General features: G+C 36.6%; 1 pseudogene; it reads left to right on the forward strand.

The window, feature by feature from the left end:
• Window positions 1-2,429: 2,429 nt before the first annotated feature.
• Window positions 2,430-2,901, forward strand: LOC113753759 (annotated as a pseudogene).
• Window positions 2,902-15,712: the final 12,811 nt, after the last annotated feature.

The raw sequence follows: 15,712 nt of genomic DNA on the forward strand, positions 1-15,712 counted from the left end.
AAATATTACAAGATTTACACTAATCAAACAGCGCAATGGGGATGTAACGCATAAATGGGTAACAAAAGATTCAAATCCGTTAATCACTCATTAGCAATTTGATCAAAAGCACAAACCCATCTATTCCACAGATATCATTACTAAGCATAATATTTACTAGCCGTGGCCCGTGTATCTCACAGATATCATTGCTAAGCATAATATTTTCAAGCCGTAGCGGAGGCAGTGCTTGCAATTACTTTCACAAATGCATTTCAATAAAGAATGCAAACAAAATAATGTCATTGAAGTTTACATATATATATATATATATTATTTTATTTAGGGGTTTTCTAACCTTTTGATTAGATTAATCCCCTAAGAATGTGTAAAACATTGCCCCAATGATACACAACGAGGTAGCACACGGGTGTCGATCATGGGATCTACTGGTAACTACAAGGTTGCGGAACCAGTCGGACTACTTGCAGAGCCATTGAAGTTTAATTGAAACGTATTCATATTATCTCTATTTCAGTGGTGGTGTTTTAAATTTTCAATAGGATAAAAGCAAATGGATAATTTTTTTTAAAAAAATTTTGTTGGGCAACAATATAAGAGGTAATGGAATTTTCAAGAATTGCAGGGGGTGACAATGCAAGACAAATTAACAACATTACAAATTTTTACTTGCCACATGTTTAACCTTTTTAATGTACAAGGGGACAATTTCCCACATCCTTTTCAAGTCCTTGGAACCCTAAGCCAAGAGAGTGTAATTTCAGGGCAGATGCGCATACTAAATATGCCTTATAAAGACCTTTTGATGAGAAATGTAGGCACTTATCTACACATCATTTGCATTCAAATTTCTTATTGTCCCGTTCTGACTAAAATCGCTTATTAGATTTGAATTTTTTTTAGACAAACATTACTTATTGTCCAGTTGTGAATTTCTTTTGACGAGAAATTTGTGCTGAAATCATAGTTGGTTAAATATTTCTCCTTAATCCTTTTACTGACAAAACAGACGTTCAAATGGCAGTTTAAAGAAAATTAAAGATGAATTTCGAGTGCACCTAATCAAAGATAAATTAATCTGTACCAAAGCAATATGGCAACACTATCCCTTTTCGTCCTTCGTTTTCCTTGTTATACTAGCATCTTGAAAATTCTCTATTTGAGAGCAGAAATGAAAGATGTGTAGCCAAAGGTGAGTTGCTTTGCCTCTATAAAATTTGAGAACTTTTCTTTATTAATCCATTGCTTGTAATTTTATTGATTTGCAGTTTCAAATTTTTCTGCTTGTTCTACGTTCGATTTATTCATTGTCATTAAAAGGTAACATAGAGGTTTTATGTTGTTATATGTAATCAAGACTTTGTAACTTACAATTTGGGTAATTAATTCGTAAAATCTGAAATTCCTTTGGATTCTAAAATCCGTCAACTATGGAAAATGTTCCATTAGAACTCCGATCATCTTTCAATGCCTTTTCAATTTCTTCTTTATCACTTGATAATGTATGGGTAAATTTTGTCTCGTAGAAATTGATAAAATTTCAAATCCTTGAATTTCTTTTTTGAATCCTTGGATTCCAATTTAAGCTCTACAAAGAACACAACCTATTGAAAGAGTGATGCATTGGTCCAACCAACGTCCACATCGATTCACAAGCCCCTCTTGTAGGTGGGTTACTTTCTCTCTTTAAGTAGGGAGCCAAAATCACCTTTGGTGGGTGTTTTGAACTTGCTTTTTCAAATTTCAAATTTCACGCACTTTTCTTCAAAAAAAAAAAACAAAAAACAAAAAACAAAACAATATACCTTCTTAGATCCTCATTGCCTTCTTCATCAATGGTGAATTCAATGGAGTAATAACGCTTTATCATGATGTTTGTTTATCCTCTCCGTTTGGTGTCCTTCTTTCCATTGTTTACATTCATTCCATGGTAGGATGATTGACACTACTACAAAAATAGTCTTTAATGACACATCTATTATGACACTTTTAGAAAAATGTTATAATACAATCTTAATATGACATGCAATAGGAATGGTCATTAAAAAGAAAAAGAAGAAACCATAACGACATCGTAATGGTTGGAAACAGATTGAAAAAAAAAAACAGAAAATGCTGAAACTCTCCACTAAGGCGCCTTTTTTTCAAAAAATTTGTAAGCCCTTCTCCAGAACCTACCTGTTCTCAAGCTTTACTCTTTCATCCCCCAAATTTTCCTCTCCGGATAAAACCAATCATTCCAATTGAAACGTGTGATCTGGAGCGGAACAGCGCAGCAGTGTCAAAACACCCAAAATTACCAATCGGATCGCTGCAATAGAGAGAGAGAGAGAGAGAGAGAGAGCCCCCAATTCCGGAAAGCTCTTTCGATCAAATTTCCGATCAATTTTCTAGTTTGTAACCTAAAAGCGATCTTAATCTGAAGAAAAATGTCATCAACTTTTAGCAGCGAGGAAATTGCTCCTTTTTTTGGCTTCCTCAGCGCGGCTGCCGCCCTTGTCTTCTCCTGTACGATCCCTAACCCTAACATAGATAACTACGTTTACATTTTTTTTATCAAATTTCATGTCGATTTATGTTTTTCATTCTTCCTATTTATTATGGGAATTTAGGCATGGGAGCTGCTTATGGGACAACGAAGAGTGGGTAGGAGTGGAATCAATGGGGGTGATGCGGCCAGAGCTTGTGATGAAGTCGATCGTCCCGGTTGTTATGGCTGGTGTGCTGGGTATCTACGGTTTGATTATTGCTGTCATCATCAGTACTGGAATTAATCCTAAGACCAAAGCTTATTACCTCTTTGATGGCTATGCACATCTTTCTTCTGGCTTGGCTTGCGGTCTCGCTGGCCTTTCCGCGGGAATGGCCATCAGAATTGTCGGCGATGCTAGTGTCAGGTAGTTTAACTTGTTTTTGTCCTGATTAAAGAGATGTATTGTCTATTTGTGTTGGTTCTTGCAGCTATTTTTTTGCTGATGTTTGTAAATTGTGCTTCTATTGGTTGGATATTTGTGTCTAACTAACTAACTTACATTTAGTTTAGGCCTTTTTTGTTTGAAACATATATCGGTTTCACTTTTTGGAGCTTGTTTCTGCTCATTTTGCTGGGATTTCAGGATAGAGTCCCTTGTAGAATAGTAGAGCTCATGAGAATACATGGTACTTCTAACAGATGTTATAAGGTACATGTTAGTATGGGATAAGCCTACTGCATCTGAGATTGTTTGACTCTAATTAGGGGCTTGTCTTCCTAGAAAACTATGTGAATGTGTTATGCATTTCTGGTCTCCATGTTTTATTGTAACTTTACTTCAGGGTTAATTCGCATTTCCATATTGTATTACTATTCGTGCTCCTTATCTTGTGGAATTTCTGGTTTTGTAATAAATCAGCCTGCTATTTATTGTTGCCTCTTGAATTTCACTAGAAACCTAAAGATCATGAAGTGAAGTATGGTAGTTGCCTTTTTGCATTTCAACCTGCATTAGATAGATGATTATTAATGAACTTCGGTAGCTGACAAACTAGTGGTTATGTTGACTTTCTAAACATAGTAGCTCTGTACCATTAGTAGACAAACATGTAGAGATCGTAAGCTGATGTGAAGAAACTTGATTTTGTTGCAAAGATGAAGGTAGTAAGTAAAATTATGAAACTATAATTACGAGAAACTGTCTCAAATGCCATTGTAAAGGGCATGTATTAAGTTAGAGGATCCAAGGGTCTTGGGTAGGCCTGACTTCCTCAATGCCCAGATTCTGCTACCCAATTGGCAAGCTCAATGTCAATGTCAGTGCCCAGATATGTTGTTCCTTATATTAAAGTACCTAATACTTTCCAGTTTCTTTGTATTTTAATATTTGTTTCATGAACCTACTTTTCAATGTAGTTGTGTTAAAAAATAAAAAAGAAGAACAAGAAGAAAGAAAGAAAGAGAGACTTGAATCTCTGATGCTTTACATAACTTATAATATTCCTTATCATAAAATACTTATGGCGGGTAAACATGCAAAAAAGAAAAGTAAGTGTTGTGAGGTTACTTTGAAGGACTACTCTTTAGTGATTGTGTCCTTCTATTGCTTGTTTCAACTGATAAACTTCTTGCTCTACTTATTACAACCTGTCAGTCACCTTTGGGTTGTAATTAGTAAAATGGTTTCCCACTCTTAGCATAGTCTTTAAACTTAGAACAGAAAAGCTTTTAGTTTGATTTTTGTTCATTTATGATTTATGATGAATCTCCTGGGCTCAGCAGTTATCATGCTGTTATGCACCATTAGTGATTTTCTGTATCTAACGTTACTTATTTTATGTCCACTATCAAGTGTGCTTCAGAATTTTTATGTTACTACTGCAGAGCAAATGCACAACAGCCAAAGCTTTTTTGTTGGGATTATCCTTTCTTCCCGAGCAGGCCAATCCAGAGCTGATTGAGAATTTTTATTCCAGTTTAACTTATAAGCTGGAATATTTTTGCTTGTCCACGTGTGGGGATTGGAGTTATGCTAGTCACGGAGTGGATTCTTTTTCTCTTATATTTGCTTGTGTTTCTTATTCATCATCTCATTTGCCTGTGTGAATTGTAATTTGTCTTGTTTGGTTTACGACACTTGTAGGTGAGTATTGAAGAAAACTAAAGCAACATTGGGTCAAGTGGCAGTTTTTTGAAGACGTCTTCCTTGCTTTGTAGTTGAGTTGCTATTAAAGGTGTCCTTCATATGTACACGACTAATTTAAAATCATCTAAATTAGTATGTAATTTGTAGACGCTTTTGGTGTGGATTTTTTGGTTGATGTACTTTTGCTCAAGTTTGGATGATTGTATTGCTTCTTTTATATTATTGTACTAGCTACGTTACAATCCTTCAAAATTTAGGATCTGAGATGCTTGTGCAGCAGGATGAAATGTGATTTCTGACGTTAGATAATATGCAACAGGAAGTTGGAACACTTTAATTTGGATGCTATACTAACAAGTAGAAAATGTCATAAAGGCCTGATCTAGTTACTCTTCAAAAGTGTCATAATATTTCTATCTATTTATATTAAAAAAGTGTTGTGATATGTTATTGTACTCAAGCATTTCTTGTCATTATAAAGTGTCATAATAGGCATAAATAATGACATTTAATAATGTCATAATAATGATAAATTGGGACACTTAAAACTGTCATAAACCTATCGTGACGCGAGAATGGATGACGCTTTCAGTAGAGCGTCATTATAGCCTAAACGTCATGACATAGATCTATAATGACGCTTTTGAATGTCATAAAAGGACACTTTTGTAGTAGTGTGAAGATGGCAATATCGAAGATTTCTAAGCTAAGCTTCGATCATCCTTCTTTTGAGCTTGTTTTTCTGTTAGAGTTTTCATTCCAGGTTCAATTTCCATTTACAGGTCCGATTTTCCATTTCAGATCCAATTATTTGTTTCTAATTCCATTTTCATTTCAGTAATCTAGTTACTCGGCCGTGTCGGTCGTTTCTTCCTATTTTCCTTTGGATTTTATTGGTGTTTCTTATGCTTTCACATTTCTGGTTCTATTTTTGGACAGGTTACTGGTATTGATCTTCATTGTGTCTGTGTTTGGCTGGGGAATACCCTTGGTATTGGTTTAGGATGATTGAGGAATTAGAAGAAGTTTTGAGAAAATTTGCTCTAACTGAAGAGGAGGTCGATGGTGTTGAATTGGATGGAATAGATTTGTTTTAGGGAGTAGCAGAATGTCAGATGAGTATTATTCGAAAAGTGGTGGGGGAGAAGTCTGCAAACATATTAGGTATTAAAAGTTTTACGAATAATATGTGGCCTTTTGCAAGGAAGTGAAAAGTAGTTGAGATTGGGGTTAATATGTTTCAGTTTATATTCAATAATACTCATAATATGGAGCAGGTACTATGGGGGAGACCATGGATATATGATAATTTGCCGTTGGTAGTATTACCGTGGAAGAAGGGGTTAGAACAGAATGATGAAACTTTTAATAGGACTTGGATTTGGGTTCAGCTATGGAGTTTACCTATCCACCGGATTACCAAGGAAATTGGCAGGAAGATTGGGGGGGGTTTCAATTCTGTAAAGGAAGTTATAATTCCAAATTAGGAGGGGGGGGAGGAAGGGAAACATCTAAAAATTCTGGTGGAGATGGAGTTATCTAAACCAATGATGAGGGGAACTACAGTGAAGCTAGGTGGTAGTACTAGACGGATTAAATTTAGATATGAGGAATGTCCTGATTTTTGCTTTTATTGTGGGATTATGGGACATAGTGAGAGAAACTGTAGGGTGAAGGGAGTTAATATTAACAAGGAAGCTCATTATGGAGCTTGGTTAAGGGCTAGTAATGCTAGGAGCCCAACTAGAAGGCAGAATAACTCAAGTAATCTGGAATGTAATGGTGGTGAAGGTTCACAACTGAATAAGGAGTGGGGAGAGAGGGAGCAGGAACAACTCTTATTACCCTGGAAGCTTGTTGAGGTTAGTGTTGACACAGCAGTAAAGAAGACTGTGAAGGAGGAAACTAAGGACATGAATCAAGGTGTTTGATGGAAGGTTCTAAGAAGGAGAGCTCTATGAAGTCTGGATGTAAAAAGAAGGGGGATGACCTGAAGGGAAGGAGCAATGTTAATAAAGACTTAAACTTAATAGCAGAAGGGGAAATACAGAAAGGCAGCCAGAGAGAGGATTTGAACGATAAGGAACACTTTGATTCTATGTGGATTGATGGATCAGCTATAGAAAACAAGGTAAGGGAGAGGGAGGGGAAGGTTATAGGTCCTGCAAATAAAAAACAAGACCAAACTACTAGTACAGGGATGAGAGCTAGTAAGTATACGGGGAATAGAGGATGGAAGAGACTAATTCGTGAGGTGAGTAAAAGAGTAACTCTGAGCAAAAAGAATGAGGTTATGGAAATTAACAATGACAGGGGAAAAAGGAAATTGAATGAGAATGCTGATAAAGAGAATGAATGGGGACGGGGAAATCCAGAAAAAGAACAAGACAGGAGAAAGTGAAGCAGGCCTGTAACAAACATCTAAGGTGGTGGAGTCCTACCTTAATGGGCTCCCAAGTCTCAATGAGAGCTCTGGTGTGGCACTGTCGAGGTGTAGGGAGCCCCTTGACAGTTCTCCAGTTAGAGGAGAGTGTCAAACTCCACTCCCCTAAGTTGATTTTCTTGTCTGAAACAAAAAAACAGAAAAGGATGTTATGAATAAAGTGAGACTAAAGTTAAGGTATGATAGGCTGTTTATGATTGATCTAGTGGGAAAAGCTAGTGGACTGGCAGTAATGTGGAGGAATGAACTGCAAGTTTGTAAAGTGCTATATACTGACTTTAATATTGAAATGTTGCTGGAAAGAAATGGTGCTAGAGCTAGATGGTGGCTGATATGTGTATATGTCAGTAGTGAGGATCAGATTAGGGAAAAATAGTGGAAGATTATAGAAGAGAGAAAAAGCTTGTGGAGTTAGAATTGGGCATTGGCAGGGGACATGAATGATATATTGTCTAAGGATGAGAAGTAGGGAGGCAGTAAAAGGCCAGAAAGAAGTTTTCAAATATTCAAGGACTTTGTTAACAATAATCAACTTGTTGACATTGGGTTTGAAGGAATTCCATGGACATGGTCAAATAATTGGGAGGAGGGGAAGGAAACTAAGGAAAGATTGGATAGAATCTTATGTAGTACACAGTGAAAGAGAGAAAATGAGAAGGCTAAATGCCTGCATATCCAGAATGATGCCTCTGACCATACTATGTTGTTGTTGGATACTGATTCAAAGGGCATGAAGTGGAAAAGGAGATTTTACTTTGACGGGAATTGGGTAAAATATAAAGAAGTAGGTGAACTCATTAGCAGGGAATGGAGAAAACAACAGAATGGTTCAAGATTTCTTAAGCTACACCAAAAGATAAAGAGCTGTAGAGTTGCTCTCTTGAACTGGAATAGGCAAAGAGACACTAATGCAAAAAAAGAGATTATGGAGCTGAAGCAAAAACTTGCAGAGGTTCAGGGTGATAGGTATGCCAATAAGAATGGAAAGATGAGAGACCTTAAAAAGAAACTGGAGGAGGCTTATAAGAGAGAGGAGGTGTTTTGGGGGCAAAAAACAAGAATTAAGTGGTTGAAGGAAGGTGATAAGAATACAAAATACTTCCATGCAAGTGTTGCAGAGAGAAGAAGAAGGAATAATATCTCAAGTCTTCAGAAGGGTGATGGAACTTGGTGTGAGTCAGAGCAAGAAATTGAGAATGAAATTAATGGTTATTTTCAGGAGCTTTTAACTTCTAGTAACCCTCAACAGGTTGACTCAATACTGGGTGGTATTCCCCTAGTGATCACAGACCAAATGAATGCAATGCTGGTTAGACCTGTTTCAGAAATAGAAGTCAGAAAAGTTGTTTTTTCACTGCACCCAAACAAAGCCCCGGGACCTGATGGTATGACTCTCGTTTTCTTCCAACAATTCTGGAATGTGATAAAAGATGACTTGATAAATGCCATATCTAGTTTCTTTCATTCTGGCCAGTTATTGAGGGCTATCAATGAAACTATCATTACTCTTATCCCTAAAGTAGACTCCCCAGTATTAGTGTCTCAGTTTAGATCAATTAGTTTATGTAATGTAGTCTATAGGATCATATCTAAAATCCTGGTCAACAGACTAAAGCCTCTACTCAAGCTTTGCATCAGCCAAGCCAAAACCAATCTGCTTTTGTTCCAGGAAGACAAATCATTGATAATGTTGTTATTACTCATGAATTCATTCATTGTTTAAATAACAGGAGATGGGGATCTAATGCTTTTATGGCTTTGAAACTGGATATGTCTAAAACTTATGATAGAGTTGAGTGGCTTTTTGTGCAAAAAATTATGGAAAGTCAAAAATAGAGAGATTGGATTCTAAAGCGTATGTCTTCTGTTGTTTACTTCTTCAATTTGAATGGGGAAAAAAAAGGGCTAGTTACACCTACAAGGGGAATTAGACAAGGAGATCCTTTATCTCCATAAATATTTTTAGTAGTCTTTCAGGGATTATTCAGTTTACTTAAGAGAGCTATGTATAATTAGAAAATCTCTGGTCTTAAGATTGCTCAGCATAGTCCAACATTGTCTCACCTTTTTTTGCAGATGATGCGTTGATTTTCTGTAGAGCTAACAAAGAAGAAGCTGACAAAGTGATGAAGCTGTTGGAGGTGTATGGAAAAGCCTTAGGACAAGTCATAAATGCTGAGAAGTCTTATGTATTTTTTAGTAAGAATACAAGGGATGAAGTGAAGGCAGAAATATTGGATATCCTGGGAGGCATGAAGGAAGCTAGGCAAAGCAAATATCTTGGGCTTCCATTGGTTATAGAAAGACCAAAAAAACAAGTCTTCAACTACATTAGGGAGAGGGTCATCAACAGAATGTGTGGATCGAAGGAGAGACTACTGAGTAATGTTGGTAAGGTGGTCCTTTTAAAATCTGTGATTTTAGTTCTACCTGCTTATGCTATGAGTTGCTGCAAACTGCCAAAAGGCTTATGTGTGGATATTTGTAGAGAAATGGCAAAGTTTTGGTAGAGTGATAGTGAGGAAAGTAGGAAAATTCATTGGATGGAGTGGAGGAAGTTATCTGAGGTTAAAGGGAAGGGAGGGTTCGGTTTTAGAGATCTCCAGCAATTCAATACTGCGATGCTTGCTAAGGAACTATGGAGGATCTTGACAAGGCCAAATCTATTAGTTAGCAGATTGTTAGGGGGAGGTATTTTAGAGGATCTTCAATTTGGAAAATGAAGATTAATGTTGGGGATTCTTGGGTTTGGAAAAGCATTCTCAGTGCAAGAGAGCTATTGGAAGAAGGGGTGAGGAAGAGAGTGGGGGACAACAAGCAGATTGATCTATGGGAAGATAAGTGGCTACTAGATCAGGAAGTTGGTAAGATAAGATCGAGAAAACCTCAACATTGCCATGTACAAAGAGTCCATGAGTTGATTTTTTGAAGGGAATCGGGATAAGGATTTATTGAGAGAGTTTTTTGATGAGGAAGTCTGTCAAAGAATAACTAATATTCCAATAAGTGAGTGTGGTGATAAGGATAGACTAATATGGATGTTCTCTAAATCAGGGGAGTATACTGTGAAAACTGGCTATGTGGTGGCTAAAGAGTAGCAGAGAAAAAGAAGAAAGGAAAATCAGCAACAAGGGAGTAGTAGCAGGAATGAAGCTAATTCAGGGGTGTGGAGATTCTTATGGAGCCTGAACATAAAGCATAAGCTGAAACATTTTGTATGGAAATGTCTTCAAAGAATCTTGCCAGTAAATGAAACAATTAGGAGAAGGATTGGACAAGGAAATGATAGGTGCTGTTGCTGTGGAGAAGGGACAGAAACTCTTGAACACATGTTCTTTTTCTGTAAGCATGTAGAGCTAATTTGAAAGGCTGCCCCAATTAGCTGGGATGAGTTGAAGGAATATAGATATAGCTTTTGGCATTGGTGGAGTAGTGTGATGGAAGCAAAGGTTAGAAAGGAACGGAGGGAACACATTGAACTGACCATAAATGTGCTATGACAGATCTGGAAATCCAGGAACCAGATTCAATTTAACAGGGATGGGAGATGTCTAGGCATGGCAGTTAATAAGGCAATACAAGTATGGTTAGAATTCCAGAATGTAAGCACAGAGAAGGGAGAGGATGAAGAAAGGTACAGGGGTGTGGAAAGAGGAAATGTGAAATGGGAGCCACATCCAGAAAACTTCATGTGCTTAATACTAATGCAGCAATCAAACAGAATGATGCAAAAATAAGTTGGGGAGTCGTGACTAGATGCAAGGAGGGGAAGTTAAGAGGAGCTTGGGCTGGTTGTGAAGGCAGAAAGGGTGTTCCAGCTGTTGAGGAGGTAAGAGCAATCCGGAAAGCGCTTATGTTTGCCAAGATGAATGGATGGAGGAATATTATAATCCAATCCGACTAAGAGAATCATTGATCAAATCAGAGAGGGAAACCTAAATGACCATTTAGCAGGTGCGGTCCTATTTGACATTCTTGTACTTAGCAAGGACTTTAACTCTTGTCTCTTCTCTTTTGTTAAGAGGGGAGGGAATAATGGGTCCCAGTATTTGGCAAAGTTTGCCTTAACTTTAATTTCTGAGATAGCTTGGATGGACTCATTTCCAAGTTGGCTAATCAGTCTAGCCAAAGATGATGTAGGAGCCTTTGCTCCAAATTTGTAATACTTTCGTTCAAGTAATGAAATTTTTCTATCGTTTGGGAAAAAAAGTAAGAGTGATGCATTAGTTCAGATTTATCGTAATGAAATTGTGTTTTTTGATTAAAGAAAAAGAATATAAATAAGAAGTGATGTATTATTTATTCTACATGGTACAAGGAGGTAATGTAAAACAGGAATTTCTCTAATAAAGGAAGACGAGAATACTCTCAAACCATATTATCAGAACAAAAGCTATCGTAGTAGGACAAATTTCATACTGCAGAGTTTTTATGCTAATCACATCTTAGACTAGAATGGGTATTGTTAATTAATCTGTCAAGTCCAAAATTTCTTTGAATTCTGCCATTAGGATAGTGATATAAATCAAATCGTGTTGGATCAATTTCTAGCAATTTGTTAATGAAATTTGCTTTAAAAATAAACCTCTATCGTAAGAAAAATTCGCAAATTTAATAATAGATCTTCAATCCCCACAATTTAGGAAGAAAATGAACAACCAAATAAGGCAGTATACAGAATAAAAAAGGCAAAAAAAAGAAAAGAAAAGAAAGAAAGAGCAAATCAGGTTTCATGATGCTTCAACTCTTGTAAGTTTCGAGTGCTTAAGAATAACTTCTACGGCTTGTTCACAAGAATTTACATTTTCCTGTGCTGCTGCATAATGTAGACAATATTCATCAACGATTTTATATTGTGAAAAATTTACTGCATTATTGAACTACAAAGTTAAATCTCGGTGATACAAGTAAATAGTGGTGGAGCCAATGCTCTGGGTCAAAGGGTACAAATTTTTGATATCACATCAAAAGGCACTTATGTTAAATATTATTTTTTCATTGTGTCAATTATATTTTGACATCTAAGTTGTGCTACAATGTAATGGTAATTTAGGAACGTCAAAAGAGTTTGTTCTTGGATTTTCATCATTAATTAGCTTTAATTAGATCCAACACTATTGTGAAGTGTAACAATTAAGATTTTTTTAATTTACTAAGGGAAGCCAATGCAAATAAGAATGAGACAATAAAAATTTTAAAGGGGTCAATATAGATAAAAAAAAGGAAATTTTAAAAATATTGAGGGGCAAAGTTGATAAGAATGAGAGTTTGAAATATTTTAGGGGGTGCAAATAAAGAAGTAACTTAAAAATTTTCAAAAGTGCTATATCAAAAATAGAAGTTTCTCAAAGTTGAGGGTGAAGGAGGGGGTAATCGCCCATTCTCATAATCATTTGTCTCCGTTTCATCCCTTGTGACAGAAATGGAGAGCAACTGGTGACTTTTGTTGTGACAGCCCCACCTCACCCTAAGGCGAACCAAAGGTTTCGGCGGATCGTCTGCCCAACTCTTGCCAGGACTATGGAGTCGATTCACGCAAACCCAACATAGTACGTGCGATAGGACCCAAAAAAAAATGAACAATCAGAAACTACTAAGCTGAGAACATGCCTACCAAACCATAAAATCATAGTCTCAATGGAATACATTTAATAGACAAGGTTAAACACTTATACATATATTTACATTGAAATCTTAAACAAATTAATATACAGTGCGATCTGAGGTACTCATACTACACAAAACACAATTAGGGCTTCGTTTTCAAAAGAGTTTAACAACATGACATATATACTAGCTTGACCCTTTTCTTCCAAAATTGTGATTTCCAAGTTTGTCCCCTGTAAGAAAAACAAAGGCAACAGAAAGGGGTGAGTTTACGCTCAATGAGGTACCAAACATATAGGGGTAAAATCATGGCCTTTCATGTTTAATTAATCAGATACATATACTAGATATAAAGGAAAGCATTTAGACACAGTGATTCAAAGGGAAAGGATACAAGTGGCTCTCAGGAGCCAGATTTCCATTTGCAGTACTTGATCCGAACCCGTTGACTCTTCGTCAACGTAAATAAAACCAACATATCTGCAGACCCCACTTTACACCAATTTCCGTCCACCAAACATACCCCTACCGGGCCCGAACTCTATTCAGGAACAATAATGGTAATACTCGAGTATACTGGAATCAAGAATCTCAATATCCAAAGATTTCCAAAACAGACTACCGTGATTCGTTATCTAATCGACCAGACCCTTGCCGGCCCGACTTGAGTAACTAGCCACAGGTGTTGAGCTTAGAGGTCACAAAAAGGTCTTTGGATACCAGTCTCCAAACAACGTCCAAACAGACTCAGATACAGTTAACAGATTATACATAGTAAATAGGCATATGGACAGACAAGAGAACGAGTGTGATAAAGTACACCCTCGTCTCAAACAGAATAAACAGATAGTGCAGTCATTTAAATCGCAGATTGCAGGGGCAGAAACCAAGTTAAACAGCAAATGAGGGGAGTGGTACACTCACCGGTTCAAGTACAGATACTTGAAAAGTTTTCACTTCAAATTGGCTTTAATCGCCAAGAAACCCTAAAATCATCAAAGTAAAACAATTGAAGGTTTCACATCCAAAATCAAGTAAACGGAATGCACAAGTGAGACTCGACTATATGTCGTACGCCTTTCCAGGTTAAGTACTAGTACAAAAGAATAAAATATGACTTTTGAGCAAAAAGATAACAGTTGGTTCTAGGGTTACAAACAACCCCCAAAACCCTTCATTTGTACTAAGATCAACTTAATTGAAGGAATCGCGTAGCCCTAAAATTTTGGGCAGCATGCCCTCTGTATTTACTTATTTTTTCAGCCACTTATGACGTCATTATTTCCCTCAATCAATCCCAAAATCATACGCAATATAAATTCATCACAACAGCCGTTCAATAGGCTCAAAGTCATTCAAGTACAAGATTTAGCTAGGAAAATGACCGGAAATGAGCTTTAAGCTAGGAAACTAAAAAGGCAGATTCACCGCTACTTAGCATATCGGACCTAACCGAAACTACACTTATTGGATTGAAGTGCAAATACCGTTCGAAGTTAAGACAGAGGGCTATAACTTTGATGAAGACTACTTAGTCCAGTTCTCACCCTAACTAGGTCAAATTTACCAAAACAACCCCAGATTTTCCAGTTCGAAACTCACTGTGAAATTCAACTAGCAGTCCCGATTCATTCAAGCATATCTCAGCACACACAACTCTGATTCAGGTAATTACAAAGGCATTTGAAAGCTAAGATACAAGGCTATAATTATTCAGAAGACACCAACAATCAAATCAGTAGTATTCCTGGTCAAACTAACCAATTACAGAAGTTGATTATCAGTTTCGGACAGAAACAGGGCAACAGGGGTATTTCTATCTTGTCATAGACTACAGAGGTCGGATTGGGATGAAATTTTACAAGCAGCTATAAAACATCATTCTCTACAACTTTCATGTTTTAACCCAAGGCTAATTCGACCTCTAACTAGGAGAAACAGTACCAGGCAGAATGGAAATACTTGAAACCCTAATCTGGCATTTTCCGCACAAAGTGGAAATTTTCCGCAATTAACTACAATTTACGCACTATGGCCTCATTCTAGACTATTTCCAACCATCATCCATGGCCAACCAATATAAAACATATAAAACAGAAAATCATGAATAAATAGAAAAATTCCCCAATCTCAACCAAGAGTCATGAAATATCACTTAAAACTAGCTCTTTACTCACACAAGCTACCAATTGAACATCATTAAGATCAAAGGAAAGGTGTCTTAGTCACTTACCTTGCAAACTCAAGAAAAGAACCAACTTAGCACCTAGGTCTTCCAAATCACTCCACAACCAATCTTAGTACCACTAAACTAAAGGTTTTTATGGAGGAAATCCAAGTTTAATCGATTGAATTAGGAGATTGAGCAAGATTGGAGCAAGAAATTTGAGAGCTTTTTCCTTTCTTTTCTCTTGAAGATGTTCGGCCATAAGGATGAAGAAAATGATGAATTGTTGGTCAATTTTGGTTAATTGGTAAAGGTAAGTAAGATGGTCAAATTCAAGAATAAACCACAAAGGTGACACTTGTCACCCTTATTTAATGCAACTCTATCCTTTTGTCTCTCCAATGATAATCCATCTAGGTAACTTCTAATTATCTCTTCACACCTGATAAATTAAACCCGGTATACACAACTTAACCTAATTGGCCGAATTTTACCGAACTTTCCGCACTAGCGGGTCCCACATCCGGTATACACTCTTAAAATCTTATAAACTGACTTATACTAGAAAAAATGATTTCAAAACCATCTTTACTCATAAAAATTATTTTCACAATTTTTCGAACAAATAAAATGTGGAAAAGCGTGCAATTAAAAGAAAATAAAACCTAGCAATTAAGAAAATTACGGGTTCTCACATTTGCCACATATTTGTCTAATGACATTTTCTTTGTAATCTCAGCCAAAAGTAGGAAACATATCTTAAGAACCCTGAGGAGATGTAAAAGAGGCAGAACTTTTGAAGCTGATAAAAAGCACTAACAAGTTGAGCAAAGAAAAAGATCACTTTGACCAAAAAAAAAAAAAAGATCTCTTCCC

This window comes from Coffea eugenioides, chromosome 11 (genome assembly GCF_003713205.1).
Source record: "Coffea eugenioides isolate CCC68of chromosome 11, Ceug_1.0, whole genome shotgun sequence".
In the NCBI taxonomy this organism is placed as follows: Eukaryota; Viridiplantae; Streptophyta; class Magnoliopsida; order Gentianales; family Rubiaceae; genus Coffea; species Coffea eugenioides.